This window comes from Aedes aegypti, chromosome 3, assembly GCF_002204515.2.
Source record: "Aedes aegypti strain LVP_AGWG chromosome 3, AaegL5.0 Primary Assembly, whole genome shotgun sequence".
Taxonomy (NCBI): Eukaryota; Metazoa; Arthropoda; class Insecta; order Diptera; family Culicidae; genus Aedes; species Aedes aegypti.
The window spans coordinates 168,989,523-169,002,758 of NC_035109.1; positions in this window are offsets into that span (position 1 = coordinate 168,989,523).

Consider the following 13,236-nt stretch of genomic DNA (forward strand, 5'->3'; position numbering starts at 1 on the left):
TTTATACATATACATAATATTTATACATATAATATACATAATACTAATGAATACATGAAAACGACTTGTTTAATTCACGCAAGGCCCTTAACAATAAAATCAGCAACAAACTGCGGTTCCCGTAATAATTTACACCGAAAAAAAAAATTTTTTTTCTACTGAATGTGAAAATTTTGACATGTTTGAAATGTCATAACTTTTTTGTTTATTGGTTTACCATCACCAAATTTTTATGGTAGATAGCTAATATAATGGACCGTTTTCCCTCAAAAAATTACGTTGGTATTCCGATAGGGGTTTGAGATATTTGAGTTTTTGTGTCAAAAATTATGTTTTTAATGCAAAAAAAAATTTTTTTTTTACTGTGTGTATTTTTTTTTGGAATCTTTATTTAGTTGTCTAACTTTGTTTCTTTAGTTGTCTAACAATCGAACGAACCGTTTTTGCTGTGCAGCTTTTTGAATATTTTTGAACCATTTTCACATACACCCTTTTGAAAAGTTAGTCGTGACTCAACTTGAAGATTTGATATCGGAAAATGACGATTTAGATGGAACTGGAAAACTGTGCAAAGTTTCAGCTCAATAGAAAAAAATGAATTAAAAAATTTACCAAATTTTGGTGCTGTTGCTTGGAATCACTCTGTTTAAGTGTGAACATCTGCATGACTGTATTCACACAACGAATTTGTTTCTGCACGGGTGTTAGGCGATGGCATTGGGGTAGAATGGCTTTGTTCGTTCTCTACGGATGAAGACGGCCTAGGTACGGTGATAGTAGCTAGTGTTGTCAATATTTCATTAATTTGAGGTCTTAACTCAGCGATCTGCATGTCTACGGATCGAGTTGCTTCAGTAGTTTGTAGCGGCTCTCGGCGGTCTCGGTCGATGTTGGGTATTATGACATTGGATCTACATGATCAGCATTGTTAAGTGATTCGATTTATCCCAAGTAACAATCCAACAGCAATTTTTTTCGAGTAGATTTATTAATGTTTTATGACAGTTACGTGAATGCTATAATATTTAGAGGCGACATTGACGGTGCTAAAAGATGATATTTTGTAATTCAGCTTTTCAAAACCTTTTTGAGCCAAAACATAAATTCAAAATTTTGTGGCTTTATTGCAGCATAAAATACCTTATTTAAACTGCTTGCCGTGGCTGAATGACCCTTATTTGTCACGGCCATGATAAAAGACTCATATAATACACCTTGTTGTTATAAAAGCTACTATAAACTACATGACTTCTACGTGGCTTCTGATAACTTACCTTATTTATACCTCTGAAATTAGTATTTGGGCTCCTAAGATGCGAAAACACCATTAGAATTGCAAATTTATTACATCACTAATATTGCGTTATTAAAAAAGAACACTCTTTCCTAATGAGAAAATGCAAAACTATTATCCGTTTTCATTGGTTTTGCGTATATTCTTAAAACAGTATGCCCAAACTGTCAAACTTTGTTAAATGCTGCTTAGTTGCCATAAAAAGCGATAATTAAATTCAAAAAATTAAAAACGACTTTATATTCGATGTTATACTTACCGTCTGTGCTCCTACATTGCTAAAATTATCATGAAATACTTAAATGAAGGCAGTATAACGGAAATGGTGCCAATTTTCTCTAAAAATATAGCCGGTTTTGTATATAAACCTGATTTTTGAATAAACCAGCATCCTCTATTGCACTGAATGAATGATGCGTGCAAGAAACAACCAAATTGTAAGCCTCGATATTTGAATTTGTTCACAAGATTTTCTCAACAAGGGTACTGGTAGCACTGGCTTTTGTATCGTCAAGGTTATCGACTGGAAAACAATGGGGTAGTCTTAGTTGAGCTGTCACGTCATGTTCTAGCCAATGAACATAGAGGGTTTTAAAAAAATCATTAAATAAATTGTGTTTAGGATGTTAAGGAAGTTTTTCAATTGGCTTGAATACGCTGCGAGGAAAGTTGAGCACTTATGCGGAGTAAGAAATAACATTTTTTTAACTGGTTTCTTTTTGATGCGCAGTGTGTATATACTTTGCGTAATGCTATACATTTTAAAACTTGTTTGAGCAGAAAATTCTTGAATCCCTTCTCAATGTGGAGATATATTTATTTTATTTCACTAGAATAGATAGATATACCTATTTTATTTCATATAAATGGAAGAAAACGAAGAGACGACTATATAACTGGGCTTCGTGGCCGAGCGGTTAGTGTCGTCAGGCAATGAGCGCATCGTGCCATGGGGTGTGGGTTCGATTCCCGCTTCGGCCATCGAAACTTTTCGTCACAAATGTTTCACGGCTGTGCCACTGGAGCATGCTTGTCCGTTGTCTAGTGTTAAGTTACAGTCTGTGCAGCTAAATGGCTGAAGACGGTGTCCGTTTCTTTTTTTAATCAATTTAGCCCCAGATTACGGTACTGTCATACCCATCACTTTTTTTTGTCCCGATCAAATGCGTTCAGGTGCTCATCATTATAACTCCCCCGAGACTCCCTTGGGAATCCCCGGAGAGCTACAGTGACTTCCAGTCACTCCCGGTAAACTAGCTCAGTAACATGAGACCCCTGAACTGTATCGCAGGGTCGGCATGTTATTGGGTAATCGGAGGGGCTTCGCGAACTAGGTATGAACTAAGAAATAAAACTAGTAATTTCACATTCTTAAAACCATTTATTGATCCCTTCCTGTAAAGTGTGGGTGTGGGTTGGACAAATTTTTGTGGCGTGTAAGCGAGATGAGGAATTGTTGTACTTACTGATGCAGCTATTGTTGATTTTCTAATCTGCACTACACTAACCAATCTGTACACACGGACGCCTGAATATCTTCTGACCAATCTTCCAATTTTAGAAGTTGAAAACGCCCAGCAATTTGATCTCATTGTGGGTTTTCTTTATGCACCATTTTTGTGCGAGATCTGCAAATCCCATTCAGCAACGTAGATCGTTTTGTTTGCAGCGGTACGTTATTCTCGCTGAAGTGTAGCCTACTGCATTTTTATATTCAAAAACGTGAATTTTCATAAACGCAAAAACTCATACAAACACGAAAATCTAAAAATTGGAACCAACCGGTTACATCATATGCTTCTACCTTTCGATCACTTCGTGTCCATCTGTCAACATGATTCCGTTCTGTCCTTGCCTATGCATATTTCCGCTCTCGGTACGAAGCCTTTGAAGGATTCGTTAGGCCTTATTAGGGCTGTTCGAAATTTGAAACTACTAAAAAATTCAATCTCTCATATCATTCTTACCATAAAAATAGTGTTATTGGAAATTTTCGGTGGTGTTTTAAAGATGGCCCAAAGGTGTAATATGGAAATTACTATGGAGAAATTTTGAAAATTGTTACCAACACGTCAGTACTGTAATGCAAGTAGAAGCTTATCATCTTATATTTGACACTCATTATTCAAACCTCAATAAAGAATGTTGCTGAAGAAACAAATCCTTTTTGAGCTAATTTTGTTTTGGATTTTTGCAGAAGTTTGCAGGGCTATATTCTTATATGAAGCTCTATAATAGTAAACAAATTCATGAATATATCTCGAAAACTTATTCATACAGACTCAAGTCAAAAAAGTATACAAACTTACTTGTTTTAATTATGAATCGTGGTTTACGGCCAACCAGCCGAGTGGAAGTTTAACAACTACCGAAAAGCTAAACATTACATATAATTTGCAATTGGATTAGATGGACAAATTGATGTGAAGATTTGCGAAAAAGTTACACGTCTTCTCAGTGAGAATCGAACTCACGACTCCCCGATCTCTAGTTGGGGCGCGTTAACCACTACGCCATGAGAGGACTCATGAACGCAGAAGTCAACCTGAATTCGATTTCAGCTCAATAATCACGTGGTCCTCTTTCGCAAAGTGCACCTCTTTCGGAAGAATTAGATGCCCATCCAAACACAACGCTTTCTATATATATCCAATGCCTAGCCCGAGAGCGCATTGTTTTTTAGATATAGGAATAGCACACTACACTAGCCAGCAACTGCGCTGGCTGAGGTTTCTATTGTGTGGGCTTCCAATGGGTCGCGACGTTCTCAAACGACCGGTTACGGAACATGAGTCCGTTGCTCGATAAATACTTGTTTTAATTATGAATCGTGGTTTACGGCCAACCAGCCGAGTGGAAGTTTAACAACTACCGAAAAGCTAAACATTACATATAATTTGCAATTGGATTAGATGGACAAATTGATGTGAAGATTTGCGAAAAAGTTACACGTCTTCTCAGTGAGAATCGAACTCACGACTCCCCGATCTCTAGTTGGGGCGCGTTAACCACTACGCCATGAGAGGACTCATGAACGCAGAAGTCAACCTGAATTCGATTTCAGCTCAATAATCACGTGGTCCTCTTTCGCAAAGTGCACCTCTTTCGGAAGAATTAGATGCCCATCCAAACACAACGCTTTCTATATATATCCAATGCCTAGCCCGAGAGCGCATTGTTTTTTAGATATAGGAATAGCACACTACACTAGCCAGCAACTGCGCTGGCTGAGGTTTCTATTGTGTGGGCTTCCAATGGGTCGCGACGTTCTCAAACGACCGGTTACGGAACATGAGTCCGTTGCTCGATAAATACTTGTTTTAATTATGAATCGTGGTTTACGGCCAACCAGCCGAGTGGAAGTTTAACAACTACCGAAAAGCTAAACATTACATATAATTTGCAATTGGATTAGATGGACAAATTGATGTGAAGATTTGCGAAAAAGTTACACGTCTTCTCAGTGAGAATCGAACTCACGACTCCCCGATCTCTAGTTGGGGCGCGTTAACCACTACGCCATGAGAGGACTCATGAACGCAGAAGTCAACCTGAATTCGATTTCAGCTCAATAATCACGTGGTCCTCTTTCGCAAAGTGCACCTCTTTCGGAAGAATTAGATGCCCATCCAAACACAACGCTTTCTATATATATCCAATGCCTAGCCCGAGAGCGCATTGTTTTTTAGATATAGGAATAGCACACTACACTAGCCAGCAACTGCGCTACAAACTTACTTTATCGATCCTACGTGTTAAACAGGCGGAATTCTACACGTACCGCTCTGTACCAACTCAACTTTTCACTTTTAGAACGTTTAATTTCCGGATTTACAAAACGACGAAAGTAAGATTTTCAACTTTCGCAACCTAACTACTACTTTCGTCGCCCCGCTGTATGGAGAGACAAAGTGACTTAACCACGAATCAAAACAAAACACTACTTGAGCCGATTTTACACTGGTAGAAAAACGTCGAAAGTAACTGAATGAAACGGCTTATCATTTTCTTACAATTATTTTTGTGGGAAATAATAGAAACTACCTAGTTTTTGAACGTGAACTGAGTGTATGCAAAATTTGAGCGAAGTACACGGCAAAAAAAAATGTTAAAAAGGTGATTCATTTTTAAACAGTTTTAGAAGATAGATTGTAATTTTTCCTAATTAATTATCTCAAAACCGTATAAAAGTTACTTACGTCGATTTGAAAAAGTAATCGAGATATCTTCTTTCATTTATCGGATTGAATTTCTCTTTTGATCAACTTTCTTCATTATGGTTTGAAGAACGAGTTTTCGCTATGGGATGATAAGTTTGTACTTAACTAATCTGCCCATAACTGCATATCTTTAACATTCGACAAAAGTAGGCATTGAGTAAATGGGATACCAAGTTTGCATTTTATGGCAGTATGGGAGAAAACTAAAATTTCAAAAAATCATGAAGAATTCAAAAGAGTTTATTTGAGGCTGACATTTTGTACAGCTCATATCGCATATTGGGTGAATAGTCAGAAAATAATTCTGATAGAAATTTCGTTGCTACTACAATATGAGGCTCATATATAATCTCAATGTGACTGTTATGCGGTTACAATTGCCAATGTGACAAATCAACTTGGTATTTTTTTTCGAATTTTCTAGAACAATCTCACAGATTTCATTAAGTTGATCGAAAGTATTTATCATTTGATGACTCTCCATGGTATTAACTCCAATTTGTCAAAAATGTCGAATGTGACTGTTATGCAGTTATGGGCAGTAATGTGCTTGGAACATTTTTCAAAATTTCTACATAGTAATTTCCTTATAAACCTACATTGTCTTTAAATCACCACCGAGAAAGCTGAAAATTTCACAGAACGCTATTTTTATGGTAATGATGGTAAAAACGATAAGTTAGATTGAATTTTAAAACTTTTTTGAATTTTGGACCGCCCTAGGTCTTATGCTGCTTCACGCATAAACGAAGTTACACAAAAATTAGTAAAATTCACACCAAATCGAGCTCTTCTGGACCAACACATTAGGTGTGTTATTTTAACATATGACATACTGAAAAACCTGCTCGTGGGATGATCTCTTCTTCTTTTTTTGTAAAGTGTATCTTTTTTTTGTAAAGTGAATCTAACAAAGTGCTCCATCATAACGTTTTCCAGGAAAAAGCGATCAATAGCGTTCCCTTATAGTTTGCTCGGGACGAGTCTCGAACGTGTGGATCACATCAAGGACCTAGGTGTTTTCCTTGATTCACAGTTATCACTCAAACAACATATTTCGTACACGGTCAGTAAAGCTTCGAAAACTCTCGGTTTCATCTACAGAATCGCCAAGAATTTCTCAGCTGTTTACAGCCTGAAATCGCTTTATTGCTCTCTTGTGCGCTCCACGCTGGAATATGCCGCTGCGATTTGGAACCCCGCTTACAACAATGGAGCGGAAAGGATCGAATCTGTCCAACGAAGATTTCTTCGATTCGCACTTCGCAAGTTACCGTGGAGAGATCCGTTTCGCCTGCGAGCTACGAAAGTCGTTGTCAGCTAATAGACTTGGACCTTCTTCGCTGTAGAAGGGATGTCATAAGAGCTTTGACTATTGCGGATGTGTTGCAGGGACGCATCGACTGTGGAACCATTCTGGAACAAATTAATTTGAACGTCCGCCCACGCTCGCTTCGCAACAACATCATGCTAAGAGCCTAAGACTGCCTCTATTTCGTACAAATTATGGACTTCACGGTGCTCTTAGTGGACTACAGCGAGTTTTCAACAGAGTATCTTCATTGTTTGATTTCAACATTATCCGAGAGACGCTCCGTCGAAGATTTTCATTGTTTTTCGCTGAACGAGATAATTAGTCTAAGTGTTTGGTTTACGTTTTATTGCCTAACTATTTAATATTTGTTTTTAAATTCATTATTCATTATTGTTTTTGACGTCACTGTACCCTGTTGTTAAGGTGAAGCGGCGTGTAACTCAAAGAATCATTAGAATCATCATTGATGTAACAGTAGTAGTGTCGGCTTTCCATGTATATTTTCAAAACAAACAAACAAAAAATATAACATTTGTGTTAAGCATATTTTTATGTAAACACATGGGAAATTTAGTAGATTGACGAGTATTGGAAATCAAAATCAACTGTTCAATCGTACATATCAAAAGAAAACATAACAATTTAATGAAGGACAACGGAATTTATCTATTTTCTATTGGATTTATCGCATATTTTTGTTATGCATCGGTACGGTTTATGTTTGCAAGGGATGACGGTGTTGCCAGGTGATTGGTGACAGATTTTTCTAGCAATTGTTATATGCTTGTTTTCGGAACATTTCGTCCCCTTGATGCTACAACTAGATAACTCGAAATTTGAAATTTTTGACTTCAATATGGCAAAACATTATTCTTAATTGGACTGCAAAATATCCGCAGCTCATAAGCGTGTGATTCAAAATACACATGTTAAAGTTTAATCCTCAATCATTTTCTCTGCGATTAACCATCACCTTGTAAAACGGTCATATTTTCAAAGTTACACATCCCAAAATTTTGATTTTCGAGTTATCTAGTTGTAGCATTAAGGGGACGATTTGTTGCATATTATAAAAACTTATCATTTTGCAAATAGTTTTTCATCACAAGATCACTGATTTAATAAAATTTTAATGATTTTTGTGATCAATCCACATTAAATGCTATGATTTTACAGATAGCAATTCTGACATCACTGCGCTCAACGATCACGATGATTGTGCACACACGATAGACGCATCCCGACGCATCGCACTGTGGTGCTTTTCAATTATTTTGGGTGGTCCAAATTGATAAACACTTGGTATGATTTTATGCTTCGTAGAGATGGTTTCTGTAAGTTGAGAGAATCGAAAAACAAACAACGTATGAGTTTCAAGTTTCTATGCTTTGCCCAACCTTTTCGCACTGAAAATTAATACAACAGAAAAAATTTGGGGTGGGTAATGTCTATTACATTACCGCGGGGTTGACGTAGAACTACGATGATTAATAATTTGATTTGTCATGTGTATGAATTTGTAAGTGTACTATTTTTGTGTTGTTATTGATCTGATGAAGTTTTCAGAAGTTAACTCTTTTTCGACTCATTTTGGTAGTCCTGAAAAGAACCATTTGTCGTTCTGTGGTTTCGAGAACCAGTGTATGGTGTTCCAGGAATAATGCCAGATGTTTGAATTTGTTTGTTTGGTCGTTGCTTCCTTGTGTTGCTTGGTTGGGTGATCGGTTTCTGGCTCCAGCTGTAGTTCGCCAAACTCCTCCAGTAGATTAGATGTTTGATGGCTCGGGTGCTTCGATCGTGATAATCGATTGAATCGGTCCAGTGCTATGGTCTGTAGCAATATCCATTGCATCAGCATTTAGGCTCTGTACATTGATACTCATCAACATGCAGGTTGGGCCACTATGATCCAGTATTTCACGTCTCAAAGCGTCACTAATCGATGATTGCCTAAGCGCTGCAGCGCATTCCTCAAGTCAACCCTTGGAATTGCTGCCTTTGGCGTGATGGAACTGGGAAGAATTGGTAGAGTTTGTCAAAAATAGTCCTTGCAGTGAAGTAACCCGCGGCAAACCAACATATACCAATTGCTGATCCAGACTTTTGTCATAGTCATCCAGACTTTTGTTGCTTTCAATTCTCCGCTTCGATTGCATCTCAGCAGGCAACAGATCGTCTTGCTCTGACCGGGCGTACTTCTCAGGCACAGACATCGATAGCGAGGGACCTCCCCGTTTGTCTTGCTTCGCTCAAATCAAACTGTCGAGCGAGCGAGAGAAGATCCGTCCGAAGCCAAAGTCATCACCGCTGCCGCCGCCAAGAAGAAGAAGAAGAAGAAGAAGAGGAAGCAGTCCACAGGAGAATTTGCGGTCGAACTGTAAACACGGTCGGGCAAGTCATTCTCGCTTTGTGGTTCACCGCTTGTTTGCGTTCACCCAGCCATCGTCATCGCCGCCATCATCAGATTTTGACTTAAGCCCGGTGATCCACTACCTGTTACTGTTGTGCGCCATCCACGTCACGAAACTTTCGGTTCGTCGTTTAAGCAAATAACTTGCTCAAATTTATACATTTGAGTTGAGGATTCCCCGTTTGATCATGACAATCAACTGATAACATCCCGCAGTGTTATTTATCTGTAAGAGCATCAAAGCTAACAAAGCCATCGGCCCTTTTCAAGGCCATCAAATTAGTAGGAAAGAGTTAAAAGAGAAATATATCCGACTTTATTCATAACTTCTAATATTAATAAATCAATTTCACGGCTTCATACAAAATTTCATTTGTCATAAATAATTTATGACTCAACAATTTGTGACTGTATTCGCGGGTGCTGCTGCAGTGCCGTTGGGGTGAGTGCTCAACATTTCACAACAATAGTCAAATAGAGTGGCATTTCCAACAGCGTCTTTGATGTTCCATATTTTGTGGGAACACTTTGATTAGCAAAATTATCACATGTAACAAAATTGCGACATATTAAGAATGCTTTTGAAAAGACATTCTCATTGAACAATTGTAATAATTTTGGCACCCATGGATCAGAAATTTACCGTCATAATAAAGAAAACTATTGATTATCAATATCTCGTATTGAATATTTAGTTAATGTCAACCCTTCCAGCAATTCATGTTCGACCAATTTCTCACGCATTAGCATTCTCCGCAATTTTCAAGTAATTCTAAGCCCAACACATTATTGGCACATACACATTTCCCAGATTGGTTGATCAGCGAAGAGCACAAAAGGGAGGAGCATCATCTGCTATTCTGAGGTTATAACACATGCTTCCTTCGTCGGATTCAGTTTCATTCTAATTCCGCTTTCGAGCTGGTAAGAGCTCCTCCGAACTTGCTCAGCGAGAAGTACCTCGCTGCTAGAAATCTGCTGAGCTGTTATTCTTCAAGCTGCCAATCCAGCATCTGGTCTGTGAAATCGCTCAAGATTTCTAGGTTGACCGATCCGCGCTTCTAGATTTCGCCTTGTGGTAAACTCGTGGTCACAGCATCCAAGCTCAATCGGCCCTTTTCAGGGCCAACATACGTTCATAAAAGGGTTTATTGGATGATATTTACTGATTTATCTATAATGATCTAAATATCGCGGTATACTACAATTTGGTTCACATAATTTACCCCACATAATTACATGAATTTGAGAATTTACCACTGCAGCGCCGTCGGAACGTAATAACATCATGCTACTCAGCATTGTATGGTATTTCTAACAGCATCGTTGATTTATCATATAATGGGGGAACACTTCCTAAATTCTCGAGTATTAAATTGGAAAATGTATTAAAATTGCGACAGATTTTAAATACTGTTCAATAAACTGTTGTAATAAGCAACTATTGATCTGAAATTTTTCTACATGTTAGTCTATTGCGTTAATCTGAGAAATAGGCTATATGAAATTGATGTCTTGGCAAGAGATGTACAAGATGAGCATTATGTATTAATTTTCCAATTTCCATACTCGAGAATTTTGGAAGTGGGGGCCGTGATGCTCGGGATGGATTGTCCTCCATGATTGGTTCTGGCTGGAAATATTCGTGGGGAGAAACTCGACCCTTTGCTGCAGGAATTTCATTAACAACTCTTTGGTAAAGCAGAAATTTCTGATAAAAGTGAACTTTTTCAAAACAACTCTTATTGATTGGAATATTTATCAACAACTCTTTGTTAAGTAAAATCATCCTTAATAACTCTTTGCTCCATCGCCAAACCAAACCATTTCATTGAATTCATCAAGTACAAGAATATGAATGGTAAGGAGAGGCAGATTGTGTATATTTTGCTGGCGTTACTTTCCAACAGGTCGTCGGTTGGCGCTGACTACTAATCCGTCCACTGAATGATTTTCAGTTGTTGCTTTCGCTCTCTGGTTCCGTTCGCTACTCGCACACTGCTGTGGCTTTCACGCACTCTTCTTTGCTGCTCCGCTGCTTGATCCGTTCGTTATGCCGTTCGATTTGTGAATGAGCTGGGAGCAGAACAACCAGTGGTTTTATTTGCTCGAGCTCCGTTCACCGATGGCGAGTGGTGGGGTTCTCGCTTGGTTGTTTCGTCACTCCGTTCGCTACTCGCACGCGATTGGTTATTGCTTTCGCGCTATTTTCGATGATGGTGTGATTCTTCGCTGAGAAATAAAAACTGAAACTCTTTTGATTTTTCATGCAAAATGACCAACTTTGATAAACTATATCTCAGTTATTTATGGACAGATTTGAATGAAATTTTAACAGAATATCAGACATAACTTTAATTTTAACATATGTTTTTGAGTGATTTTTCCAATCACACGTTGAAAAGCAGTAACGGTTTGACTAAAGTGATTTTTATGACGATTTTTTATGATTGACATAACTAAACATATTGAAGGAATAGCTTCATGGTATCTTCAGAAAAGTTGTAGATTTTGACGAGATGAATAAGTTTGTTGAAGACAGTTTTTGTGTAAGGCTATCAGATTTTAAGATAAAAAGTTTTGAATTTTTCGTCGAAAATTACAGTTTAGTAAACCGTTATTACTTATAAACTTGTGATTGGAAAAATTTTCAAAAATATATGTTAAAATTCGAGTTACATCTGATGTTCTGTGAATGTTTCATTCGAAAACATTTCCATAAATAACTGAGATCTAACTTACCAAAGTTGGTCATTTTGTATGGAAAATCGAAAAAGTTGCAAATGCATGCGAATAAGTTGGGGCCTTCCTTAGCCGAGTGGTTAGAGTCCGCGGCTAAAAAGCAAACCCATGCTTAAGGTGTCTGGGTTCGATTCTCGGTCGGTCCAGGATCTTTTCGTAATGGAAATTTTCTTGACTTCCCTGGACATAGAGTATAATCGTACCTGCCACACGATATACGAATGCAAAAATGGAAACTTTGGCAACAAAAGCTCTCAGTTAATAACTGTGGAAGTGTCATAAGAACACTAAGCTGAGAAGCAGGCTCTGTCCCAGTGAGGACGTTAATGCCAAGAAGAAGAAGAATAAGAAGATGTGAATAAGTTCTCTGTTTATTCGACAAACAAGCTTAATATTTCATGGGTACACAACAGCAACAGAGTAGCGTACACAGGGATTTAGTTGAAATCTGGAAACTTAGCTCAATCTTGAAATCTTGAGCGATTTCACAAACCAGATTCTGGATTAACAGCTCAGCAGGCTCCTAGCAGCGAGGTACTTCTCGCTAAGCAAGTTCGGAGGAGCTCTTACCAGCTCGAAAGCGGAAATGGAATGAAACTGAATCCAACGAAGGCAGCATGTTTTATAACATTGGAATAGCAGATGATGCTCCTCCCTTTTGTGCTCTTCGCTTTCTGATCGACCAATCTGGGAAATGGGTATGTGCCAATAATGTCTTTTGCTTGGAATTACTTGAAAATTGCGGAGAATACTAATACGTGAGAAATTGGTCGAACATGAATTGTTGGAATGATTGGCATTCCCTAAATATTCAATACGAGCTATTGATAATTAATAGTTTTCTTTATTATGACGGTAAATTCCTGATCCATGGGTGCCAAAATTATTACAATTGTTCAATGAGAATGTCTTTTCAAAAGCATTCTAAATATGTCGCAATTTTGTCACATGGGATAATTTTCCTAATCAAAGTGTTCCCATAAAATATGGAACATAAAAGGCGCTGTTGGAAAAGCCACTCTATTTTGCAATCGTTGTGAAATGATGAGCACTCACCCGACGGCACTGCAGCAGCGTCCGCGAGTACAATCCCAAATGGTTGAGTCATAAATTATTCACGACAAATGAAATTTTGTATGAGGCCGTGAAATTGATTTAGGAATACTAGAAGTTATAAATAAAGTCGGAAATATTTCTCTTTTAACTCTTTTCCACAAATTTGATGGCTCTGAAAAGAACCGATGGCTTTGTTAGC